Source organism: Balaenoptera acutorostrata, chromosome 6 (genome assembly GCF_949987535.1).
Source record: "Balaenoptera acutorostrata chromosome 6, mBalAcu1.1, whole genome shotgun sequence".
Lineage (NCBI taxonomy): Eukaryota > Metazoa > Chordata > Mammalia > Artiodactyla > Balaenopteridae > Balaenoptera > Balaenoptera acutorostrata.
The window spans coordinates 79,534,479-79,562,009 of record NC_080069.1 but is presented as its reverse complement, the minus strand read 5'-3'; positions in this window follow the sequence as shown (position 1 = coordinate 79,562,009).

Here is a 27,531-nt window from a genome sequence, read left to right as displayed (position 1 = left end):
TACACTGATGGCTATGAGATGATCCTTGCTCCTGTCCGCATGGCCTCATCAAGCCTGACACTTTTCTGTTCTTTCTGTGCCATGCTTGTGTCTTGGAAATCTCTGCCAGTCTGTCTGTAGTATCACTTCTTTGAAGCATCATGCATCTCTCTCAAATCTTGTTACCTCTTTACAAGCAGCATACAGATTCTCTTTCTCTAGAGATGGATATGCTTACTCTATTTCTACTGGACTCCCTGCCTCTGTTCCTAGTACTTCAATGTTCCTTGATGGTGTGTGCATTTAAGGGGAAATCTCCAGACCGACTTGTAGGTAGGCAATTTCTATATTCACCAGTCCTTGAGGTACAGAAATCCTATAATTTCCTCAAGAGCAGATTACTTGCTTTAAAAAAATAATAATAATGCAGTCAGGGGAGGAAGGACTGCATAGACTTTAGTATCTCAAAATATTTTTTAACCACAAATCTTAGCAGCCATTTATTGACAGGCGATTTCATTTTAGACAGATAAAGAAAGGAGGATGCAGTGTGCCTTGTGCAGAATTTGTCACCAGCCAGCGGAGGGAGCTTCTGAAGGAAGTTTCAGTGCAGGTGTAGCAGGCATGGGTACCAGTGATCAAAGGTGGTTTGTCTTAGCAATAACAAGGTATGCAGATGCTTAGTGATGGGGAATCAAAGGTCTTTCTCCTAACACCTATGTTTAGATCCTTACTAGCTGTGAGATCTGGGCATGCCACTTAACCTCTCTGTTCTTTAGTTTCCTAATCTGTAAAATGGGCAGGTGATTTTTAAAGTACGTAACACAGTTTCTAACACATATTATTTTTACTTAAGTGATTGTTCATGACAGTGATTATTGAAGAAAATACCAGGACCTTTGGAAATGTGGGTTACTCTCTCATCTTCTCCCCCTGGCAGGAAAGAATGGGGAGGAAAAATATTAAATTGACAGTGTATTTATCTAAATGGAATGGAATTAAAACCAGAAGGAACTAAATTTACTTTGAAATGGTAAGATTAAGTTTCCTGACATCAGAGAAAATGGGTGTCTATAAATCCATTTTTCACAAGTGGGTCAAAGTGTCTGTAAATTCATATCTTGCTATGATAATTAGATAATTACCTTTTAAAAATAACATGTGGTTTATAATGCATCAGACACAAATGCAGGATTTATTGGCAAGAACTAATTGATTCTAATTAGTTTGATACCTAATTTGGTTTTATGTTTTTCTCTACATTTTACCTCCAAATTGAAGACTTTTACCTTAACAGCTCATACAGCATAATCTGTTAAACATTTCTGGAAAAAGAAATATATCTTCCCCTTTGAAAGTTATTCATTCCAATCATAAAATGCCACAGGCTTTTTCCTCCCCCCACCTCACCCTGCCCCCATTCAGAATTCTATGGGGAAAGAAATGGTAGGGAGAGGAAAGTCCTTTAAGACTTCTCCCTTTAAGAAATGAGACTCTCTTTTCCCTAATTTAATTAAAATAAACATGACTTGAGAAAGAACAAAAAATACCTGCAGGTTTAATTCTAGTTTCTCTCCATCTGTTAGACCCATATTTTCTGAAATGACCTAGCAGCTGTGCTGCAAAGACACCCCGCACTAATATTCTCTTTTATACATGTCTAAGACTAAAGCTTTAGTAAATATTTCAGAATTTTATTTATATCAGATATAGTCACCTTTTAAAAATGCCACTGAAAGCTCTGTGTTTTCCTTTGAAGGTGGCATGTTGGTAATTGAAGTGAGTCCTCTAGCTACATTGCTGACCTCTGAGAAGATTTGGGAGAGTCTTCTGGTTGAGAACTAAATATCAAATTGTACCAGGAGAATCACTTTTCAGAGTGACTCAGAGTGGGCCATGGTCTGCTATTCTGAGCAGTGGCCAGCATATATTTTATATATTCTCAATAAAAGGGATCACAGGATTATAAAACAAAGCAAAAGTAACTTGATGGTGATACCTGGATACAAAATGGTGCTTTATTTATTCATTTAGCCATTCAACTATTTACTCAGCACCTATAATGCTATGCACTATTGGAGGAGCAGGGGGCACTTATTTAGATGCAGATCTTGCTCTCAGGTACCTTAATGCTTAAAGAAGCCCTTAATAAGGATGACATAATGTGTCACCTGAGAGGAAGGAGCCAGAGGATTACTCCTTAAAGAGGGTGAGTGAGAGGGAAGGTTGTGTGGTTCTCCAATCCTCCGTGGAAGACTCAACTTTTAAATCCAAGCCTCGATAGATGGAATTTTATAATGTGTTTATAAAATACGTGTTTTTTAAGGGGAGTGAACAGCATAGGTGCATTCAAAGGACTCAGGAAGGTAGAGGGTATATGCAGGGAGAGTGAGTGGTGCAAATGAAATAAAAGATGATTAATAATATTTATTACAGTTGATACTAATTTATTAAGGAGCTTTCACATTCTAGAGGGATTCTTAAAACTTTCCTGGGAGTATACTAATAGCCAGGAGGAACTTGGTAGTGTAGCCAGAGATGGCCAGCTGCAGGATTTAAATTTCTTTAAAGTCTGACCTTTTTTGCCTAGTAATTCATACAAAGTTTGCATTTTATTCCATAATACAAGTACATTTGTTTCAATATAAAAAGTGTCTCAAATTGTTTTCAGGAAGATGCCACTGTCCTGTGGCTGCACTTACGCTTTGGCATAGTGAGTGGCTCATAGTCTTGGATGTATGAGCCCTGAGTTTGAGAGGCATGGGCAAATACTCACTCAGATATGAGCAGCAGAAAACAAGAGGGGAAAGAAAGATTAACACCACATTGTGGTTGGCCTTGAGTGAGCAGTTCTAGGCTAAAGTACTTGGAAGGAATTCTGACGGGGAAATGATAGAAGTTTTAAATCAGTTAGTTATGAGACTCCAGCTTACTCTGGACAAGCAGGCTTGACTTGGTAGCATATTTAAGATAGATTAGGGGTGAAAAAGGAGGGAAAGGATAGAGGGAGGCAAGTTAGTAGTTTAGGTGAAATTTAGAGTCGTGGCAGAGATACAGTAACAGAAGAGAAGAAAGTCAGCATAGACACCAAACAAATGGAACTTGAAAATTGATTGGATGTTGGTGGACAGTGGCGAGAGGAACATAAAGTTTTCTTGATTCTGGGTGTAATTGTGAGGTCACCAAAAGTTCCATTAAAAGACATAGGAAATCTAAGGACCAGAGGAGCAAATTTGAAAGTAAGGGGGGTAAGTTCTACTTGAAACACAGAGTTTGAGATAGCCAAGAATCATTCTAGTAAACTGTCCTACAGAAGCATGGACAGTTTTTTTTTAGTCTCCATTTATCTCATTAGGGTGCATACATTTCCAATAAAATCATGATGATATATCAACATTTTAAACATCTTTATTTATGTAGTTGTTATCAATTGTTTATTACTAATACAATGATAATTTAATCTAGTTTTTTTTAAATATTAGAGATTTAGGCCTCAGGGAATAAAATAAACTTTAAATTCCAATTAATAAACACAACGCATTTATGGTGCAGAGAAGCATGATAAGAGATCACTATAACACTTTAAAGGATAAAATATGTTTTATTAGAATAAAATTATATGAGAGAAGTATAATGAAAATATGAGTTGAAGGAGAAAAGGAAAAGATAAAATTCCAAATGTTTATTCATTCAGCTTGTTTATGTAGGTTTAAAATAGATGATTGCAGAGAAGAAAAAGAAATAAAAGGAATCCAAATCGGAAAAGAAGAAGTAAAGCTGTCACTGTTTGCAGATGACATGATACTATACATAGAGAATCCTAAAGATGCTACCAGAAAACTCCTAGAGCTAATCAATGAATTTGGTAAAGTAGCAGGATACAAAACTAATGCACAGAAATCTCTTGCATTCCTATACACTAATGATGAAAAATCTGAAAGTGAAATTAAGAAAACACTCCCATTTACCATTGCAACAAAAAGAATAAAATACCTAGGAATAAACCTACCTAAGAAGACAAAAGACCTGTATGCAGAAAATTATAAGAGACTGATGAAAGAAATTAAAGATGATACAAATAGACGGAGAGATATACCATGTTCTTGGATTGGAAGAATCAACATTGTGAAAATGACTCTACTACCCAAAGCAATCTGCAGATTCAATGCAATCCCTATCAAACTACCACTGACATTTTTCACAGAACTGGAACAAAAAATTTGACAATTTGTATGGAAACACAAAAGACCCCGAATAGCCAAAGCAATCTTGAGAAAGAAAAATGGAGCTGGAGGAATCAGGCTCCCTGACTTCAGACTATATTACAAAGCTACAGTAATCAAGACAGTTTGGTACTAGCACAAAAACAGAAACATAGATAAATGGAACAGGATAGAAAGCCCAGAGATAAACCCATGCACATATGGTCACCTTATCTTTGATAAAGGAGGCAAGCATATACAGTGGAGAAAAGACTGCCTCTTCAATAAGTGATGCTGGGAAAACTGGACAGCTACATGTAAAAGTATGAAATCAGAACACTTCCTAACACCATACACAAAAATAAACTCAAAATGGATTAAAGACCTAAATGTAAGGCCAGACACTATCAAACTCTTAGAGGAAAACATAGGCAGAACACTCTATGACATAAATCACAGCAAGATCCTTTTTGACCCAGCTCCTAGAGAAATGGAAATAAAACAAAAATAAACAAATGGGACCTAATGAAACTTAAAAGCTTTTGCACAGCAAAGGAAACCATAAACAAGACCAAAAGACAACCCTCAGAATGGGAGAAAATATTTGCAAATGAAGCAACTGACAAAGGATTAATCTCCAAGATTTGCAAGCAGCTCATGCAGCTCAATAACAAATAAACAAACAACCCAATCCAAAAATAGGCGGAAGACCTAAATAGACATTTCTCCAAAGAAGATACACAGACTGCCAACAAACACATGAAAGAATGCTCAACATCATTAATCATTAGAGAAATGCAAATCAGAACTACAATGAGATACCATCTCACACCAGTCAGAATGGCCATCATCAAAAAATCTAGAAACAATAAATGCTGGAGAGGATGTGGAGAAAAGGGAACACTCTTGCACTGTTGGTGGGAATGTAAATTGATATATCCACTATGGAGAACAGTATGGAGGTTCTTTAAAAAACTAAAAATAGAACTACCACACGACCCAGCAATCCCATTACTGGGCATATACCCTGAAAAAACATAATTCAAAAAGAGTCATGTACCAAAATGTTCATTGCAGCTCTATTTACAATAGCCAGGACATGGAAGCAACCTAAGTGTCCATCATCGGATGAATGGATAAAGAAGATGTGGCTCATATATACAATGGAATATTACTCAGCCATAAAAAGAAATGAAATGGAGGTATTTGTAGTGAGGTGGATGGAGTTAGAGTCTGTCATACAGAGTGAAGTAAGTCAGAAAGAGAACAACAAATACAGTATGCTAACGCATATATATGGAATCTAAGGAAAAAAAAAAGTCATGAAGAACCTAGTGGTAAGACGGAAATAAAGACACAGACCTACTAGAGAATGGACTTGAGGATATGGGGAGGGGGAAGGGTAAGATGTGACAGAGAGAGTGGCATGGACATATATACACTACCAAACGTAAAATAGATAGCTAGTGGGAAGCAACTGCATAGCACAGGGAGATCAGCTCTGTGCTTTGTGACCACCTAGAGGTGTGGGATAGGGAGGGCGGGAGGGAGGGAGATGCAAGAGGGAAGAGATATGGGAACATATGTATATGTATAGCTGATTCACTTTGGTATAAAGCAGGAACTAACATACCATTGTAAAGCAATTATACTCCAATAAAGATGTTAAAATAAATAAATAAATAAATAAAATAAAATAAAATAGATGATTGGATATATCAAATTGTTATGTATGTAGTTTCCATTGGCTACATTGAAAATAATGAGATTTTTATTTTGAAGTATCAATATTTACAGTATGCTGGAAATTGCATGCTTTTCAGTTATTTAAACCTCTAATGAAAAATTTTAGTTATCAACTTAGAAAACATAGGAGGGGTAGATAGTTATTCAAAATTATTTTAGGGAATACATGAGCAATAAAAACTTTGAAGAGCACTGCTCTGGCATATTTTGGAGAATGATAGGTTTGTCACACAGCTATTCTCGAATCATCTCTCTAGATCCTGTTCTTCTGAATTTTTTTCTTCTTGATGCTCTTCACTCTGTTTAGATAATGTCTCACTCTGTGTTTGGTTTCAGCATGGAGCCTGTGGCTGGCAGTTCCCCTGACGGCAGTATTGCCAACCCTGGAAGGCCTCTAGGGTCGGGGATGAGCGTGGTTCTAGCCAAACACTGAACATCTACCAGGACTCATCCTGGGCCAAAAATCCTGACTCGGTTTCATCCTAGCTGTGTGACCTTGGGCAAGTCACCCAGCCTCTCTGAAACTCATCCGTAAATAATTGATGGAGTTGCTGTAGGGTTAAGTGAGATCATGTCTATGGATTACTTTGCCCTGTTTGGTGCACAGAAAGAACTCAAGAAGCCGTAGTTTTTCTCAGGGGAGCTAGTCCCTTCAGAAACAGGCGAGTTCATAGAGCTATATCAGTTTCTGCTCACTTTTTTTCTTTAAAGCAAGACAAATTTCTCATTAAGTAAGTAACTAAAACAGTAAGTGACAGTAAAATGTTAAAACAGGTACTTATCATGATTCTGCTGCTCACCAACTGTTAAGTACCTTTTTGATTATTAGGGTATTTCTGTACTTGTGAGTCGGAGCCCCCTAATTAAGAAGCCAGAAAATACCCTTGCAGGTAGGACATGAGTATGTCACAAAACAGTTGCATTTACCCAAGACTTGGGTTGGGAGGTGAGTAAATGTGACTGCATTTTCTAGGGGAGGCTTTTGCAGTGGCATGAAGCGTTTGTGCCTAGTTTTAAATCTCTGGTGTAGAAGTGGTACTGGTGACCATAGTGATGGGAGTGGAGTCACAATCCTGGTGGCCAGATAAATTTCAGCATCTAGTTCATGATGGCAGCAGAAGCAGATGATCATCAGACTGGTTCCAGACAATTTATACATCTTTCCTAGGAGCTTCACTTCTTATCTGGAACTCCAATCTTCTCATCTATCCTGTGAGCCTCTAATATTCTTTCAGCTGACTTCTTTGTCTGCTTACCCAGCCTATACTGCTCAGACTGAAGCAAACATACAACAGGTGGTTTTACATGGCAGGCTTCTAAAGGAACAAGCCACCGATATGTTAACATCAATAATAGCTTAATCTAATCACAATCTTCCTCAGACTGTTTTAGAATCTTTTTTAATAACATCGCATCCTCCACACATAGTTCCAGCTTGTTGGTGTCTGCAAAGCTCTAGGCTCTGTGCTATACAAGGAGTTACATTCTTATCTTTCAAAGCAGTTCTCAACGTTTTATCTGCTGCCAACAACTAGACCAGTATGAAATCACACCCATGATAGCTTCTATGTTGATGGGGTGGGAGTGGGATTGGAGTTGGGTGGGGCACTGAAAATTGAAGAAACTGGGGTAAATGAGAACATCCAGTGGGTGAACGTTGTTTGAAAAAGCCTAGAGCAAAATATGATTTACCATCGTGTACCCTTCACTCTGTCCGTCTGATTCTGGCAGCACTAATCTAGAGTTGAGATCTGTTTTGTAAGAGCTAATCAAAATGACAGGCCGTAAATAGTAGCGGATGATATTTGCATCCCCCTTTTCATACGTAGATGTAGAAAAGGAACGATACATCCAGGGAATGTGAGCCCCTGAGAGTGGCTTGTCCTGTAACCCATCCATCCTTGGAAAACAACATGAGGTAAAACTTGGAGACAGAAAAGGCTGAATGTTTTGGTTAGCAGGTATGAAATTATGTTGTGTAAAACACTTTGTGTGTATTTTTAATGGGTGTGTTATTTAATGGAGGCAATATTTCTGATTCTTCTTCACTCCTTCATTGATCAGAATATTGCTAATACCACATGCTGCATATACCTTTTAAAAAGACTTCTTCAATTACAGTGATAAGTGTAATATAATTTTCTTTAAATTTGCTCTGATATACTAATTAATGAATAAACACATTGCAGCCTCTTTGTGAAAGATGAGGGCAGAGTAAATGAGGCCTGCTGTTTCAGAGGGCTTCAGATTTTATCTCTAATGCTCAAGATTTTGAACTTGAATATTACATTAACCTTAGATATGGTAGTAATCAAGTGTGGCCAGACAGCTGTCTCCTGATTACATATCTGAGAAGATAAATGTGGTATTTATGCCAGTCAAAGTCAGCTTCAGTTCACTTGTTGACTAGTCCCAAGCTTAATAGAGGGTTCTGCAAACAGAAGAAGCTTAAGAGATGTCAGATGGAAATGAAAGCAATATTTACCCCCCAGACATCTTCAGGCTAGAGATGCACAGTCCCTCAATACATTCGTTAAATGTGAGAAAGTCTGCAAAAACTTGGCAGGTTTACTGATATGTCATAACTTATGTAAGAATTGCCTGGTCTATGAAAAAAAGTCTCTCTCTTTTTTTAATTGTGAAAACAATGTCACAACATTACAGGGAGTTTGGCAAATAGAGGGGAAGATATCAATCATAATCCCAATGTTCAAACATTAAACCAAGTACAATATTTGTGGGTTCTTTTCTTTTTGTTTTTCATTTAAATGGTAAGTTTTCCATTATTGTAATCATAATGTCCTCATAACAACTTTGTTCCTTCTTATGAAAGTCAGCTTAAGAGGAATTTTTATGTTTTGCTATGTTGACTCATAATTATCCATTTTTAAAAGTTGCATAGTTTTCAGTGAGGTAGATATACTATAATTTATTTAACTAGTCTCTTACCTGTGGGCATCTCATTTACTTTTTTTTTAATTAATTACATGTTTGCATTTATTTGTAATATCTACTCAATTCAGTGTTAAATTCTGTGAGGGCAGAGACCTTGTCTTTTCTGGTCATTGTTGTACATCTGGTACCTAGCATAGTGCCTGGCCCAGAGTAGATCTCATTTACTTTTTTTTTTTTTTTTTTTTTTTTTTTTTTAAAGTTTTACTTGATTTTTTTTATTTATTTATTTATTTATTTATTTATTTATTTATTTATTTATTTTTGGCTGTGTTGGGTCTTCGGTTCGTGCGAGGGCTTTCTCCAGTTGCGGCAAGCGGGGGCCACTCTTCATTGCGGTGCGGGGACCGCTCTTCATCGCGGTGCGCGGGCCTTTCTCTATCGCGGCCCCTCCCGTCGCGGGGCACAGGCTCCAGACGCGCAGGCTCAGCAATTGTGGCTCACGGGCCCAGCTGCTCCGTGGCATGTGGGATCTTCCCAGACCAGGGCTCGAACCCGTGTCCCCTGCATTAGCAGGCAGATTCTCAACCACTGCGCCACCAGGGAAGCCCTCATTTACTTTTAACATTTTGAATTATGCAGTGTGTCTCAATGAATATCTTTCGATCATTTTGTTTTCCATATTTTGGGTAATTTCTTAAAGATAAGTTCTTAGATAATATAATGGCATGCCCCCTTCCCCTTTAATTGGTGATGTTGGTAAAACCAATTACATGGGATGTTGGAGAATAAAAGCTAGTCTTCTTCAGTGGGTTGAGGAGTGAATGGGCGTGAAAAACTGGAAAATTTTTCTGCTGATTGTAAAAAATATTTTCAAGAAAAAATTGAAGTTATAGGAACAAAAAGGAATGGCTGAAATAATGAAGTCCTAAAAAGACAGGAAGATCTGGGGTCCAGAACATCAAAGGTCCATGGAAAAATTAGCAGTGGCAGAGGGAATATGCTATCCTCTATATGTGAGGGAAAGCACAGTTGTAGGTGTGGATGCAAGTAAGCCTTTTGGTTTGGTGGCAAGAAACTGAGGGAATCCATAAGTGATTACAGAGGTCATCTGCTGAGAGGAAAACAGAGTATGTCTAAAATAGCCACTATTAAGAATGAAAGATAATTGACAGGTCATAATAGCTGACAATTTCTTCTGTGCACTCACTATGTGCTTGCTGATGTGCTAAGTGCTTGATATGCACTGTCACATAATATTTGTATACTTTTCCACCAATCCTCAACAGCACAAGTGTAGGCAGACATTTATTCAAGTCTGTGTGTTTGCCGCGTGGATGCAATGGAAGGGCATTGCTAAAAGGGAATTGATGATGCGGCATGAGAGAGGTTGAGGAGAAAGATCATACATCTCAGCTAGATAGGGGAAGTTGTAAAAGAGCGTACACCATGTGGTGCTAAGGGCAAATTTACACCAAAGCACTGGCTGAATGGCCCATAAATAAAAGGATAATTTATGGGGCCAAATCTTCAATCATGTTTTACATTAACAGAAGATACCTGACTCTGGCATTGCTGGTTTATTACCCTACTAGGTGGGCAGTCCACTCTTTATAAATAAACTTCCAAGGATATATGGGTGGAAAGCCAAGTGGAAAAATACATTGAGTTTGAATGTCTTGACTGGTCATCATAGGAAGGGCCATATAATTGTCATTAGCCTCATCATATTGCATAATGGTTACTGCACAGGCTTCAGGGCTAGGCTGCTTGAGGTAGATCTTTTATCTGCCACTTACCAGCTGATAACCTTCTGCCAGTGTTTCTATGGCTCAGTTTACTCATCTGTAAAATGGGGATGATAATGGTATATGCTTCATAAGTTTGTTATGAGGATTATGAAGACAAAACATATAAGGCACTTAGAGAAGTAAGTTTGGACGAGCTGTCACCATGTTTATTATTATAACTACCACTGTCTGAGACTCCTAAGTGCTAGCAATATGCTAAGTACATTATTACTTCAGCTCATTTAATTCTTACAAAATTTTCCCCCACTTTACAGATGAAAGAATTGAGACTTAAGTCACTTGCCTAACGTCATCCCAATTTGTAAATGGCAGAGCTGGGATTCAAATCCAAGACTGCTTGAACCCAAAGTCTTAGACAACTTTCTTGAGCGTATGAATACTATAATGTTTGGTTTTGTTTTGTTTCTTCTCTCTAAAAAGATGTTAAAAAAAATAAAGTTTGTTTTGGGAGCTATAGTAGGTAGTGGTAAGTGGCTCATCCATATTCCCTCAAATTTCTTTACCATTTTCTGCCCATTAGCCCCTGGTATGTTTTCTCTCACTATAGCCAACATCAGTGTTCCTTTGGCAGAGGGTTGCCTTCAGGCTGCTGAAACCACTAGTACATATATAGGGTCATGTAAGTCCTAAAATAAACAAAATCACCAGGAGGACTTGTTAAAAATAGATTGCTGGCCCTGTCTACAGAGTCTATGATTTAATCTGCCTGGAGTGGGGTTCCTAGATTTCCATTTCTAATGAGTTCCCAGATCTGGGAATCACACTTTGAGAATCATTGTCTTAGAGTTTCCATTTTAATCATTCATGAGTGTTCAACATTACTATGAAAACAAACATCATTGTATTGTTTAAAAGAATAAAAAACTCATTTAAAACTATATTTTGAGTGCATAAGCCCAGTCTATTCTCTTAGTGTTTTTTGTTGCATCTTTTCCTACATTTTTTGGTATTTTGGATTGTTTGCTTTTCCTTTTTCTCAATTGTTGGTTTGATCAAGATGCTATTTATTCACATTTTCCCCTTTTAATTTGGAGGGTTTACTGTCTGTATGTTTTCACTTCAGTAATGGTCACCACTGATCTCTTAACAAGGTGAGATAATTCTACAGTAAGTTCTGCACAATATACAGACTTCTTCCCATCCAAGAATACCATGCTCTAATACCCTGCTCCTCCAGCTTCCCTCCTCTCCTCTCTTCCCCCAGCCCTCTGATATCTTTGGAGTGCTTCCACCTTTCTTCTCTCCCAACCCACCTTCAAGTCCTAAGATAGTTTCTTAGTTATAAGAATTTCAGAAATGACATTGTGTACTTCCACATGGGAGTGGCAGTAGCAGATATTTGGAGGAAGTAGGTCCCATGGCTTTTTCATTAAATCACAGCATTGAGATTTTTTCTCTTCCTCCTCCCCCTTCACCTGCTCCTCCTCTCCCTCCTCCTCCTTTAATTAAAGGCTCACCTTGAGCTTCATTGTCTCAAATGAGCTTGATCTTGGCTGTGGGATGTTCTCTGCAGGGGTGTGCCAGCAGCAGCAGGGGTGGTAAAATTCCCAACCGCAGAAGCATAGGAGGCTGGCTGTTGTTCCACCTATTTCTGTACTTGTTTGGAGAGCTAACTAAAATAAAGGAGAGCTACAGAACTATGTGTGTGTATACACACACACACACACACACACACACACACACACACACATCAAATGCTTTATTTTAGGAAGGTGAATGATTTCCAGTGAACTGTGTCTTCCCTGTGCTGTGCCCTGACACTTAGCCACCCCTGCTTCTTGGTGTCCCTGCAGTTGGTCCTTGATCCCCTAGGCTTCCTTGAGACCTCGGGGTCCTCAACAAATCACAGGCATGTGTCTGGTTGCACCTGAAGGAACATGTGGTTACCCTGCTGTTCTCTGCATAGACAGAGCATGCTATCCCCTAGTAAAGTAAAAAGAACTTCGAAGGCAAGACTGGATTCGGCTATTATCCATTTGTTTCTGGGCCCTGTGGTCAGGTTACATCATTCTCTTTACTGACCCCAGTGAGGTGTGCCCTCTAGTTTCTGAGAGACACTGCAGTATTTGCTTGTGCAATTTAAACATGTTTCCTGATTTTCTTTTAAAGTTTCAATTTGAAGGGTTTGCTGACTCTGCCACCTTTTTCTCCTACTAGACATCCTTGAGGTATGTCTCTGATGCTGTAATATGAGCTTTGTTGAGTCTAGGGTTTATGAATATGAAAAGCAGGAAATTTGCATGATTATAGTGCATTCTTCACTGAAATTCTCTTTTGTTTGAGGACAAAGCCTCTATCAGTGTATGAAACACTTAATTAATGAACCCCAATTGTTGAAAAAGAAGTGAAATAAAAGAACCTAAGTGAGATTGTAACTTTTCTAAGTGTTTTATAGTTTAGCAACCAGTTTATTTTATTTTTTTAAAATTAATTAATTAATTAATCAATTTTATTTTTGGCTGTGTTGGGTCTTCGTTTCTGTGTGAGGGCTTTCCCTAGTTGCGGCAAGCGGGGGCCACTCTTCATCGTGGTGCACAGGCCTCTCACTATCGCAGCCTCTCTTGTTGCGGAGCACGGGCTCCAGACGCGCAGGCTCAGTAGTTGTGGCACACGGGCTTAGTTGCTCCACGGCATGTGGGATCTTCCCAGACCAGGTCTCGAACCCGTGTCCCCTGCATTGGCAGGCAGATTCTCAACCACTGTGCCACCAGGGAAGCCCCAGCAACCAGTTTATTTCTGAAATGGAGTGTCAACACAACATGCTTTTAAGATTCCTGATATCTCTTTTGGAATTTTGTACAACACTTTTTTTTCAAAATTGAAGTATAGTTGATTTACAATATTGTGTTAGTTTCAAGTGTATAGTAAAGTGATTCACTTATATAGATATGTATATATGTATACTCGGATTATTTTCCATTATAGGTTATAACAAGATACTGAATGTAGTTCCCTGTGCTATATCTATTGTTTGTCTATTTTATGTATTGTGGTGTGTATCTATTAATCCCATACTACTAATTTATCCCTCCCCCACTCCCGTTCCCCCTTGGTAACCATAAACTTGTTTTCTATGTCTGTGAGCCTGTTTCTGTTGTGTAAATAAGTTCCTTTATGTCATTTCTTAGATTCCACATGTAAGTGATAGCATATGATATTTGTCTAGGACAATACTTCTTTAGTTTGAGTATTTAAAATTGTTTTTAAACATAAACTTTTGATTATAGTTTTCCTTTTTTAAATATGAAATATCTCCAAAGGCCTTCAGTGATGAGTTTTAAGTTCACCCTGATGAGATGAGGTAAGGTATAGAAATTCGAGAAGAAACAGATGATAATGTCACTTTAAAATGAAGAGAGGTAATTATCTTTCTGAATATTGATATCCACATGAGAAAATTCAGTTTAATGTAATGTTTTTCTTAAAAAAGTTAAAATAAATAGCAAAAGAAGGAGAGAGAGAATGACAGAGAGAGAGAGAGAGAGAAACAGAGACAGAGAGGAAGATAGGGAGACTCTTCCTACTGCATTTGCCCATTTACCTCTGGGGAAGAGAAATCCAACTCAGAAAACTCCTGGTACCATTTTTCTGGCCCTATTCTGTTTAAGTAGTGCACTTTTCCATAATGTGTTTGTTAAAATAACAACCTCATAGTGTTATGTAAAATAGAAAGTGCATTGGACCTGAGAACAGAGGATCTTTAAACTGAAGAGTAGCCTGAAGGTCTAGTCCTTGACTAGAAGACTTCTTAGTTAGTTGACTTTGGGAAAGTCAATTAACCATTCTGAATCCCACTTTCCTCTTTTTCATGAGGTTGTTGTGAGGATCAAAGATGATGGGCATGCAACATCTTTTTCTGCTTTATTTTTTAACTCTTTCCAGAACTATAAAGTACTGTGTATATCCAAGGCATTCTTTCATTTCTCCAAATATTTATCCAGTGTCAGGGAGCTTTTTAGTTTTAAATGATGCATGTACTCCTATGGAAACACATTCAGAATGAATTTACAATTAATTAGTTGTCTGACTACAGTGATAACTGAAAACACCCAAATTTCAATCTTTCAGAAAGACAAAAAAATCTAATATGTTCACGGAGCTAAACCCACAGGTCCCTGACAAGGTGGAATTATGGCTGCAGGCCCTCCACAAATGCTCTTGACTAATTGCCATATGCATAGGTACCCCTGTAGCTTTCCCTAAATCCTACCATTCCAAGTGACATCCTCTGCTTGAACTCCATCTACAGCCGACACATATTCTAGCTTTAAAGACAACAGCCACCTGTTCTGTTTTCCCCATCTGAAGGTCTATTTATCTATTTTCCCCATCTTAAGGTCTTATTATTACATACCTCAACAAAGCAAGAAAATTTAGCCAACTCTAAATTTGTGATGGGACTCAAGAGAAACAATATGCCCAGAACAGGCCTAGAATTTTGATTTTTATCTTATTTATTCACGCAACATTTGTGAGGGATAGAACAAATCGTTGGTCTTAATCATTTGAACTGAGGAGAAGGTTATCAAATTGAGAAGAGATGGGGAATACCTGACATTTTTATTGAAACAGTGAATAGGCAGAGTTTGCAGATATTTTAATCTTGTTCTATCTCTGAGGCCTTGTGACCTTTGAGAAGAAACATGTGACTCAGCCCAGAGCAAAATGGAAAAAACAAAGCAACAAGAAACTCTTAAGGGGGTAGAGACTGTAGTTAGCCTAAAGCATTTTGGTTTTCCTTGATAGTACATTCTAGTTCTCAAACTAGTTTTCTCTGAAAAACAAAAACAAATAAAAAACACTGAAACCTCTCCAACTATGACCTGCCAAATCAATTTTCTTAAGTTTCTTAATATTATACTTTCCTATAGGTTATATGCTGAAAATAGAAGCTAGGAAACCTCCTCTGACATACAACTTTTAATAAAGTGATTAGCTTTAGTAGGCTCATGATTTGTCACTAGAATTTTATTTCTTGTTAGATTAACTATCAAGCATTATGATTTGGACAGCTATCAGGCTGCTGTCAAAACTTGAAATACTCTTACTAAATTTATTTTTAAAATATGTATCCCATCGAAAGGATAAAATAAATCATATAAAGTTTGTGTGTAAAAAGAATTGTTCAGAATTTAAGCAACATCGTATTTATGCTTCAGCATTTGTCCTGAAACAATTCTAAAATATCATATTTTTTTTCTGTGATAGTCCAAAAATATAATTTAGACATTCTTTTTCAGGTCTATGTTATAAGTTGATTATATGCAAATCTCACTTAAAAGGTGATATAAGACATATTGGGGCATTAGACAGGAATGTGGTTCTGTCATCCAAATTCTAGGTTTTATTATTATTGTCACCCTGAAACAGTTACAGGCTAGCTTTTATACTAAGCATGGAGTCCCCATTTCCTCAGGGTACTGTTCTTTCGGACTCACACTTGCTGCTTAAAGTGTGGGCACTCTGTTAGATATGTGAAATCTTGAGCACTGCCAAATCAGGACCTGAATTTTAGCAAGGTTTCCAGGTGATTCACATCCAGTTTGAGAAGTTCTGCACTAAGAGAAGTTTGCTTGGGTTTCTGATTTTTAACTGGTGAATTTATTTCTACCAATGGCCCTGAGAAGAAAGAAGCATTCAGTTTCTTTCTTCAAGCATGTAGGGAGAGTTCTGGATTCCCTATATCAGAAACAGGGCTGTCCTTTGTGATTGCAGCCTGTTACATGCAGTGATCCTGTGCCCTGGACATCCTCCCCAAGTGGGCATCGAAGCCTCAGTCTCATGAGCTTTCTACACTCTCATGAGCCCCTTGACTTTGCTAAACAAGATAATCTGATTTTGTGTTCTTTCTTCACTTCTGGTAGCTTTCTATATATCAACATTTTCTAGGTTTTTTAAAATGGTGATTTTGTTTTTTTAGCATTTATGGGTTTTTGGAAAGGAGGGGTGGAATTGTGGGAAGTAGGAAGAGTCAACAAAATATATTAGAGAAAGACCATAGCTATTAATTGTGATAAAGTAAATAAGTAATATAAGCTTAATTATGGCTGTTAGTAAAATTAAAGTACATAGAAGTACTGTAAAATTAACAGAGGGAAAAGGGAGGAAGAGGAAATGAAGAAAAAGTTGACTAAGCTGACAAAAGTAAGGAAGGGTAAAGAAAGGACACTAATGATATGTTAAATAATAAGTAAATGTGTTAAACAGTAAATAAGATGGAGTGAATAATACCTTGTATGTTAGTTATATCAGCAAATTTACATGTATTTCTATATCAAATAAATAATCACAGTGGTGTAAAAAAACAAAGAAAATTCAATATTTTGTTTTTTTAAGAAAGACACTAAATCAAAGTGGCAGAGAAAGGTTTAAAATATTAAAAATTGATAAAGATATAACAGGCAAATGTAAAAGTAAAAAGGAAGGAAGGAAAGAATTCAGACAAAGCAGGCCTCAAGATTAAAATCATTAAAGAGGGCTGCTGAAATAGACTTCAGGCAGGCCTTCAGTTTGGTTTGACTGAGGGATGATACACCTGGGAAACTGATCTTCGCTCTACTTATCTCTCCCCAAACACTGAGGGATATGTTAAGGCTGTTTTGTACCAGTTGCTTGTATCTGGTGAGCAGGCAGGAGAAGAGCCAGGTTTTCTAAGCCTGGGTGGCCAGGCTTAGAAACTTCTCTCTTAAAAACAGAGGAATGCTCACTCCATGCAGGTGACATTCACAGAAACTATATGGCCCTGTAGGCACATGAAGACCTTGGGGATTGGGGAGATGCTGTGGTTGCTCCTGCTTCATGTAACTACCTCCATAAATTTCCTTATTCTTTGTCAAAAAGGTACTTTACATGCTCTTATTCTGTCTGATGGAGTTCTTCAGTCAATTGCATCACTATCTCATTTGCATTAAAAAGAGATATAAGAAAATAAAATGAGATGATATTAACTAACACCAAATATTTCTATTCTATCAAATAATATAAAGGAAATAAACTCAATTTCTAAAATAATATTATTTTTAAAAATTTCTCATTTAATTACAAATACAACCCAACAAGATACAGTACATGAGAAATGAAAACATACAGGTCATATGAGACTTTAATTTACTTTTCTCAGTTCATGAATAATCAAGTAAAGGAAGAAAAATGGAAACCTATCTAATTTAACTAATAAGGCAGATCAGTGACTCTATCTTTTTATAGGAAAAATAAAACCCTGCCCTAGAAATTAGAGAACAGACTAAAAAAATCCTTTTAAACAACTTTTATGCCACAGAAAAAATAAAGTTATAAAATATTGCAAAAAATAAATGACAAAGCACTGTGTATCAGAACCTATGAGGAATCCCTGAAATAGGGCTCAGTCATACCCATAGCTTTTATATAGCTATATTATTAAGACCTAATGAATAAAAAATTGATTATAGCCACTTCAAAATGTTAAAAGTCTTTAGGAAGCAGAAGTCAATGGACTAATGTATAGGAAAAACAAGAACTATTATGTGAACCCAAGAGTAAATTCTTTTTTAAAAGTTAAAAATAAATAGATTTGCTTTAAGGACCAAAGATGAAAAAAAACATAGTGAAAAGTTTTAAGATATGATGAGCATGGAATAAGATAACACTTTGGTTAATTCTCTGCAAATACATTTCTTTAATCTGAAAAAAATTGATGATATAATAAAGTAATGGTGATGATGATAATTTACCAAAACTAACCTTGATGTAAAATCAAAGTAAATCATTTACCATAGAAAAACATTGATAAAGTAAAAAATTAATAACGTTTTCAAAGGGCTACTTCTTTCAATAAAGCATTAGACCATAGAGTTTAATCAGTGACTCCTACCAAGTCATTAACAAATACAGAACTCCAGTGTTATTTAAGTTGTTCCAGAGCATAGAGTATGAAAAAATGATTCAAAGTCTGCTTTTTTTCAAAATCTTTTTATGCGATCAATATAACCTTGAAACTGAAACTGGACAGTAAAAGCTACAGACCAGTCTCACTTAATGAAATGTTAATGCAAACATCTAAATAAAATATTAGCAAATTGACATGTGACATCCATGTCAGTAATTTAAAGATGGGTAAATATTTTGAAACCTATTAGGGAAATTAACTAGAACAATAAATCAAAGAAGTAGAATTCTTCAATTAAGATTACTTTCATAGACGTTGAAAATATATTGAATTAAATTTAATACTTATCCTTCATAAAAACTTTTTATAAAACATGAATAAGTAGACTTTTAATGAATGTGTGTGCATGTGTGTGTGTGTGTGTGTGTGTGTGTGTGTGTGTTTCTGTCCAGCAACAAGCTCACTGTCAAAGCACTAGAATTATTACTATTCAAGTCAGAAATATGTATTCAAGTAATGGTGAGTTTGATTATTTGGACAAAATATACAGCTGAAAAACAACTAAAGTGAATAGAAAATATTAAAAATGATTTAACATGTTAAAAATGTTCCAAGAGAGTGATGAATTTCTAGAAAATATTCTGGGGGAGTGTCTAAACTCAGAGAGGTAAGTGAATCTATTTCCCACAGCTAGTAAGTGTCAGAGCAGAGATTTAATTCAGCATTCTGAATTCAGAGGTTCTGCCATTTGCCATTTTACAATACTATTTAAATATGCTAGGAATTCATGCCTCCTTTGTCATAGATTAGGTGAACATAGGTGTATGGGTTTATCTCTGGGCTTTCTATCCTTTTCTACTGGTCTATATTTCTGTTTTTGTGCCAGTACCATACTGTCTTGATACTGTAGCTTTGTAGTATAGTCTGAAGTCAGGGAGCCTGATTCCTCCAGCTCCGTTTTTCTTTCTCAAGATTGCTTTGGCTATTTGGGGTCTTTTGTGTTTCCATACAAATTGTAAAACTTTCTGTTCCAGTTCTGTGAAAAATGCCATTGGTAATTTAATAGGGATTGCATTGAATCTGTAGATTGCTTTGGGTAGTATAGTCATTCACAATATTGATTCTTCCAATCCAAGAACGTGGTATATCTCTCCATCTTCCTGTGTTGTCTTTGATTTCTTTCATCAGTTTCTTATAGTTTTCTGAAAAGACAGCCTCTTCTATAAGTGGTGCTGAGAAAACTGTACAGCTACATGTAAAAGAATAAATTAGAACACTCCCTGACACCATATACAGAAGTAAACTCAGAATGGATTAAAGACCTGAATGTAAGGCCAGACACTATAAAACTCTTAGAGGAAAACATAGGCAGAACACTCTTTGCCATAAATTGCAGCAAGATTTTTTTTGACCCACCTCCTAGAGTAATGAAAATAAAAACAAAAATAAATAGGACCCAATTAAACTTAAAAGCTTTTGCACAGCAGAGGAAACCATAAACAAGATGGAAAGACAACCCTCAAAGTGGGAGAAAATATTTGCAAACAAAGCGACTGACAAAGGATTAATCTCCAGAATATACAAACAGCTCATGCAGCTCAATATCAAGAAAACAAACAACCCAGCCAAAAAATGGGCGGAAGACCTAAATAGACATTTCTCCAATGAAGACATACAGTTGGCCAACAAACACATGAAAAGATGCTCAACATCACTAATTATTAGAGAAATGCAAATCAAAACTACAATGAGGTATCACCTCACACCAGTCAGAATGGCCATCATCAAAAAAAATCTACAAACAATAAATGCTGGAGAGGGTATGGAGAAAAGGGAACTCTCTTGCACTGTTGGTGGGAATGTAAATTGATACAGCCAGTATGGAGAACAGTATGGAGGTTCCTTTAAAAACTAAAAATAGAACTACCATATGACCCAGCAATCCCACTACTAGGCATATACCTAGAGAAAACCATAATTCAGAAAGGACACATATGCACCCCAGTGTTCATAGCAGCACTATTTACAATAGCCAGGACATGGAAGCAACATAAATGTCTATCAACAGAGGAATGGATAAAGAAGACGTGGTACATATATACAATGGAATATTACTCAGCCATAAAAAGGAACGAAATTGGGTCCTTTGTAGAGACATGGGTGGATCTCGAGAGTATCACACAGAGTGAAGTAAGTCAGAAAGAGAAAAACAAATATCGTATGTTAATGCATATATGTGGAATCTAGAAAAATGGTATAGATGATCTTATTTACAAAGCAGAAATAGAGACACAGACATAGAGAATAAACATATGGATACCAAGGGGGAAAGGGGGGGAGTAGGATGAATTGGGAGATTGGGGTTGACGTATATACACTATTGATACTATGTATAAAATAGATAACTAATGAGAACCTACTGTATAGCTCAGGGAACTGTACTCAATGATCTTTGGTGACCTAAATGGGAAGGAAATCCAAAATAGAGGGGGTATATGTATACATATAGCTGATTCACTTTGCGGTACTAACACAACATTGTAAAGCAACTATACTGCAATAAAAATAATAAATAAATAAATAGATAGATAGATAGATAGATATGCTAGGAATTCAAATAGCAAAAGGAGGCACACAGGGGAAAGTAGCTTCCTTTCGGTTCTTCTCAGAGGCAACCAGTGTTTGCAAATTCTAGTGTGTCCTTTAAAAAAAAACTTGCTTAATCAGCATAAATGTATATTCATCTATCTATATCTATTTACCAATTAATTGTCTCTCTATCTTTTTATATTAGGCAGGAAACATAGAATGCATAAAGGAGAGGATACATTTGAATATGTAATCAAGACAATTGTCTTGATTAAAGATACTGTTTTATAAAGTGAAAGTAAACTGGAAAAATGAATTGCATATGAAATGCATGTGATAGACACAATGTAAATATCTTTATTATACAAAGAACTGCTAGAAATTAATAATTGGGGGAGGAAAGCAATAGAATGATGGACAAGTATATGACAAAACAATTCAGAAAAAATGAAAATCCCAAAGAGATGTATGTATAAAGATGATTTTTGCAGTGGCTAAAAACTGAAAGCAACTTGAATCATTGGGGAATGGCCTGCTATTAAATATATAACTACTTTAAAAAAAATAAAACAATGAGTTAAAGCTAGGTGTTTTGAACTGGAAGAATGTTCACATTATACTATTTTTTTTTTTTGCATACAATACGCACAGTTTAATTTTCAAAAAAGAAACACTGGAAGTATAAAATAAAAACAAAAATGATTACATGTAGGAGGATGGAGAAAACAAACAGGGTGGGGGAAACAAGGGTGAAAGTGACACCGCTTTGAATGTACTTTGTTTTATAGTATTGACTTCTGAGTAAAACTTCTGAATTTTATAAAATAAAAAAGATTAAATTTAAAAATCCTAAAATTAAAAACTAAAACAAATGAGCTTAGCTGTATATCAAAGCAGTGACATAACCACAACGGAAAAGAATTATTTCAGCTGACCTTAGATTGTAGAATTTTGACTGGGCTGACTCAGTGAGAGATTATTTCATTCAGTAGTATTATTAGTAGTAATAATATTGGTATTGTTTTTGAAACTATTAGATGTATATTTGAAAGATAAAACAAATATTATGCTAATATTGTTAGGAATATATATTTCAGCACAAGAACAAAGTGAGACAATATAAAATCAAATAGAGTTTTTGTAATCTTAAATTTGAGTTTGAAATATTTATGAACTTGTTACATTGTTTTCTGCTTTAAAAGGTGCTGCCCATTGAAAAAGCCTAGAAGTTATGATACAGTAGTAGTGATCACCTATGGTACCCTGAGTTTGGTTTCCAAATACTATTAAAGGAACTGGGATTCCTTAGAAAAATGGCTGATTACAGATTTAGGACAGGAAGTGCACATAATAAATCTGGGATTTTTTTTGTGTGTGTGCCAGAAAGTAAGAAAGCCATCAAAGCCTATTATCACCATCAGAAGGTCACAGCAACCAGCCCACAGGCCAAAAATGGAGTATTCTAATGAAAATTAACAACTGAAATTGATTAAAACACATGAATATGTAAAAAGACATGATTTAGTGACAATGTAAAATCAATCATTCAATTAATCAATTGATAAAAGAACAGAAAGAGAAAACTCATTGGACATCAATGGAGGCTGCACTGAAGTTTATAATTAAAAAAAAAGAAATAAAGTAGTTGTCATGACTTCTGGTATGAATCATATTTCAGAGTAATCAAAGAAACCCTAATGGATATGAAAACTTACTTTTATTTATTTATTAAAAAAAATTTTTTTAACATCTTTATTGGAGTATAATTGCTTTACAATGGTGTGTTAGTTTCTGCTTTATAACAAAGTGAATCAGTTTTACATATACATATCTTCGCATATCTCTTCCCTCTTGCATCTCCCTCCCTCCCACCCGCCCTATCCCACCTCTCTAGGTGATCACAAGGCACCAAGCTGATCTCCCTGTGCTATGCGGCTGCTTCCCACTAGCTATCTATTTTACGTTTGGTAGTGTATATATGTCCATGCCACTCTCTCACTTTGTCACAGCTAACCCTTCCCCCTCCTCATATCCTCAAGTCCATTCTCTAGTAGGTCTGTGTCTTTATTCCCGTCTTACCACTACGTTTTTCGTGACTTTTTTTTTTCCCCCTTAGATTCCATATATATGTGTTAGCATACTGTATTTGTTTTTCTCTTTCTGACTTACTTCACTCTGTATGACAGACTCTAACTCCATCCACCTCACTACAAATAACTCCATTTCGTTTCTTTTTATGGCTGAGTAATATTCTATTGTATATATGTGCCACATCTTCTTTATCCATTCATCTGATGATGGACACTTAGGTTGCTTCCATGTCCTGGCTATTGTAAATAGAGCTGCAATGAATATTTTGGTACATGACTCTTTTTTTTTTTTTTTTTAAACATCTTTATTGAAGTATAATTGCCTTACAATGGTGTGTTAGCTTCTGCTTTATAACAAAGTGAATCAGTTACACATATACAATATGTTCCCATTTCTCTTCCCTCTTGCATCTCCCTCCCTCCCACCCTCCCCATCCCACCTCTCTAGGTGGTCACAAAGCACTGAGCTGATCTCCCTGTGCTATGCGGCTGCTTCCCACTAGCTATCTATTTTACATTTGGTAGTGTATATATGTCCATGACACTCTCTTACCCTGTCACATCTCACCCCACCCCCTCCCCATATCCTCAAGTCCATTCTCTAGTAGGTCTGTGTCTTTATTCCCGTCTTGCCACTAGGTTCTTCATGGCCTTTTTTTTCTTCTCCTTAGATTCCGTATATATGTGTTAGCATACTGTATTTGTTTTTCTCTTTCTGACTTAACTTCACTCTGTATGACAGACTCTAACTCCATCCACCTCATTACAAATACCTCCATTTCATTTCTTTTTATGGCTGAGTAATATTCCATTGTATATATGTGCCACATCTTCTTTATCCATTCATCTGTCGATGGACATTTAGGTTGCTTCCATGTCCTGGCTATTGTAAATAGAGCTGCAATGAACATTTTGGTACATGACTCTTTTTGACCTATGGTTTTCTCAGGGTATATGCCCAGTAGTGGGATTGCTGGGTCGTATGGTAGTTCTATTTGTAGTTTTTTAAGGAACCTCCATACTGTTCTCCATAGTGGCTGTATCAATTTACATTCCCACCAACAGTGCAAGAGTGTTCCCTTTCCTCCACACCCTCTCCAGCATTTATTGTTTCTGGATTTTTTGATGATGGCCATTCTGACCGGTGTGAGATGATATCTCATTGTAGTTTTGATTTGCATTTCTCTAATGATTAGTGATGTTGAGCATTCTTTCATGTGTTTTTTGGCCATCTGTATATCTTCTTTGGAGAAATGTCTATTTAGGTCTTCTGCCCATTTTTGGATTGGGTTGTTCGTTTTTGTGTTATTGAGCTGCATGAGCTGCTTGCAAATCTTGGAGATTAATCCTTTGTCAGTTGCTTCCTTTGCAAATATTTTCTCCCATTCTGAGGGTTGTCTTTTGGTCTTGTTTATGGTTTCCTTTGCTGTGCAAAAGCTTTTAAGTTTCATTAGGTCCCATTTGTTTATTTGTGTTCTTATTTCCATTTCTCTAGGAGCTGGGTTAAAAAGGATCTTGCTGTGATTTATGTCATAGAGTGTTCTGCCTATGTTTTCCTCTAAGAGTTTGATAGTGTCTGGCTTAACATTTAGGTCTTTAATCCATTTTGAGTTTATTTTTGTGTATGGTGTTAGGGAGTGTTCTGATTTCATACTTTTACATGTAGCTGTCCAGTTTTCCCAGCACCACTTATTAAAGAGGCTGTCTTTTGTCCACTGTATATGCTTGCCTCCTTTATTAAAGATAAGGTGACCATATGTGCGTGGGCTTTCTATCCTGTTCCATTGATTGATATTTCTGTTTTTGTGCCAGTACCATACTGTCTTAATTACTGTAGCTTTGTAGTATAGTTGAAGTCAGGGAGCCTGATTCCTCCAGCTCCATTTTTCATTCTCAAGATTGCTTTGGCTATTCGAGGTCTTTTGTGCTTCCATACAAATTGTGAAATTTTTTGTTCCAGTTCTGTGAAAAATGCCAGTGGTAGTTTGATAGGGATGGCATTGAATCTGTAGATTGCTTTGGGTAGTAGAGTCATTTTCACAATGTTGACTCTTCCAATCCAAGAACATGGTATATCTCTCCATCTATTTGTATCATCTTTAATTTCTTTCATCAGTGTCTTATAATTTTCTGCATACAGGTCTTTTGTCTCCTTAGATAGGTTCATTCCTAGGTATTTTATTCTTTTTGTTGCAAGGGTAAATGGGAGTGTTTTCTTAATTTCACTTTCAGATTTTTCATCATTAGTGTATAGGAATGCAAGAGATTTCTGTGCATTAATTTTGTATCGTGCTACTTTACCAAATTCATTGATTAGCTCTAATAGTTTTCTGATAGCATCTTTAGGATTCTCTATGTAGAGTATCAAGACATCTGCAAACAGTGACAGTTTTACTTCATCTTTTCTGATTTGAATTTCTTTTATTTCTATTTCTTCTCTGATTTTTGTGGCTAAAACTTCTAAAAGTATGTTGAATAATAGTGGTGAGAGTTTGCAACCTTGTCCTGTTCCTGATCTTAGTGGAAATGGTTTCAATTTTTCACCATTGAGAATGAGGTTGGCTGTGGGTTTGTCATATATGGCCTTTATTATGTTGAGGAAAGTTCCCTCTATGCCTACTTTCTGCAGGGCTTTTATCATAAATGGGTGTTGAATTTTGTCGAAAGCTTTCTCTGCATCTATTGAGATGATCATATGGTTTTTCTCCATCAGTTTGTTAATATGGTGTATCACGTTGATTGCTTTGCGTATATTGAAGAATCCTTGCATTCCTGCATTCCTTGATCATGGTGTATGATCCTTTTAATGTGCTGTTGGATTCTGTTTGCTAGTATTTTGTTGAGGATTTTTGCATCTGTGTTCATCAATGATACTGGTCTGTAGTTTTCTTTCTTTGTGACATCTTTGTCTGGTTTTGCTATCAGGGTGATGGTGGCCTCGTAGAATGAGTTGGGGAGTGTTCCTCCCTCTGCAATATTTTGGAAGAGTTTGAGAAGGATAGGTGTTAGCTCATCTCTAAATGTTTGGTAGAATTCACCTGTAAATCCATCTGGTCCTGGGCTTTTGTTTGTTGGAAGATATTTAATCACAGTTTCAATTTCAGTGCTTGTGATTGGTCTGTTCATATTTTCTATTTCTTCCTGGTTCAGTCTCGGCAGATTGTGCATTTCTAAGAATTTGTCCATTTCTTCCAGGTTGTCCATTTTATTGGCATAGAGTTGCCTGTAGTAATCTCTCCTGATCGTTTGTATTTCTGCAGTGTCAGTTGTTACTTCTCCTTTTTCATTTCTAATTCTATTGATTTGAGTCTTCTCCCTTTTTTTCTTGATGAGTCTGGCTAATGGTTTATCAATTTTGTTTATCTTCTCAAAGAACCAGCTCTTAGCTTTATTGATCTTTGCTATCGTTTCCTTCATTTCTTTTTCAGTTATTTCTGATCTGATCTTTATGATTTCTTTCCTTCTGCTAACTTTGGGTTTTTTTGTTCTTCTTTCTGTAATTGCTTTAGGTGCCAGGTTAGGTTGTTTATTTGAGATGTTTCCTGTTTTTTACGGCAGGATTGCATTGCTCTGAACTTCCCTCTTAGAGCTGATTTTGCTGCATCCCATAGGTTTTGGGTCATCGTGTCTCCATTGTCATTTGTTTGTAGGTATTTTTTGATTTCCCCTTTGATTTCTTCAGTGATCACTTCGTTATTAAGTAGTGTATTGTTTAGCCTCCATGTGTTTGTATTTTTTACAGATCTTTTCCTGTAATTGATATCTAGTCTCATAGCGGTGTGATCGGAAAAGATACTTGATACGATTTCAATTTTCTTAAATTTACCAAGGCTTGATTTGTGACCCAAGATATGATCTATCCTGGAGAATGTTCCATGAGCACTTGAGAAGGAAGTGTATTCTGTTGTTCTTGGATGGAATGTCCTATAAATATCAATTAGGTCCATCTTGTTTAATGTATCATTTAAAGCTTGTGTTTCCTTATTTATTTTCATTTTGGATGATCTGTCCATTGGTGAAAGTGGGGTGTTAAAGTCCCCTACTATGATTGTGTTACTGTCGATTTCCCCTTTTATGGCTGTTAGTATTTGCCTTATGTATTGAGGTGCTCCTATGTTGGGTGCATAAATATTTACTGTTGTTATATCTTATTCTTGGATTGATCCGTTGATCATTATGTAGTGTCCTTCTTTGTGTCTTGTAATAGTCTTTGTTTTAAAGACTATTTTGTGTGTATGAGAATTGCTAGTCCAGCTTTCTTTTGATTTCCATTTGCATGGAATATGTTTTTCCATCCCCTCACTTTCAGTCTGTATGTATCCCTAGTTCTGAAGTGGGTCTCTTGTTGACAGCGT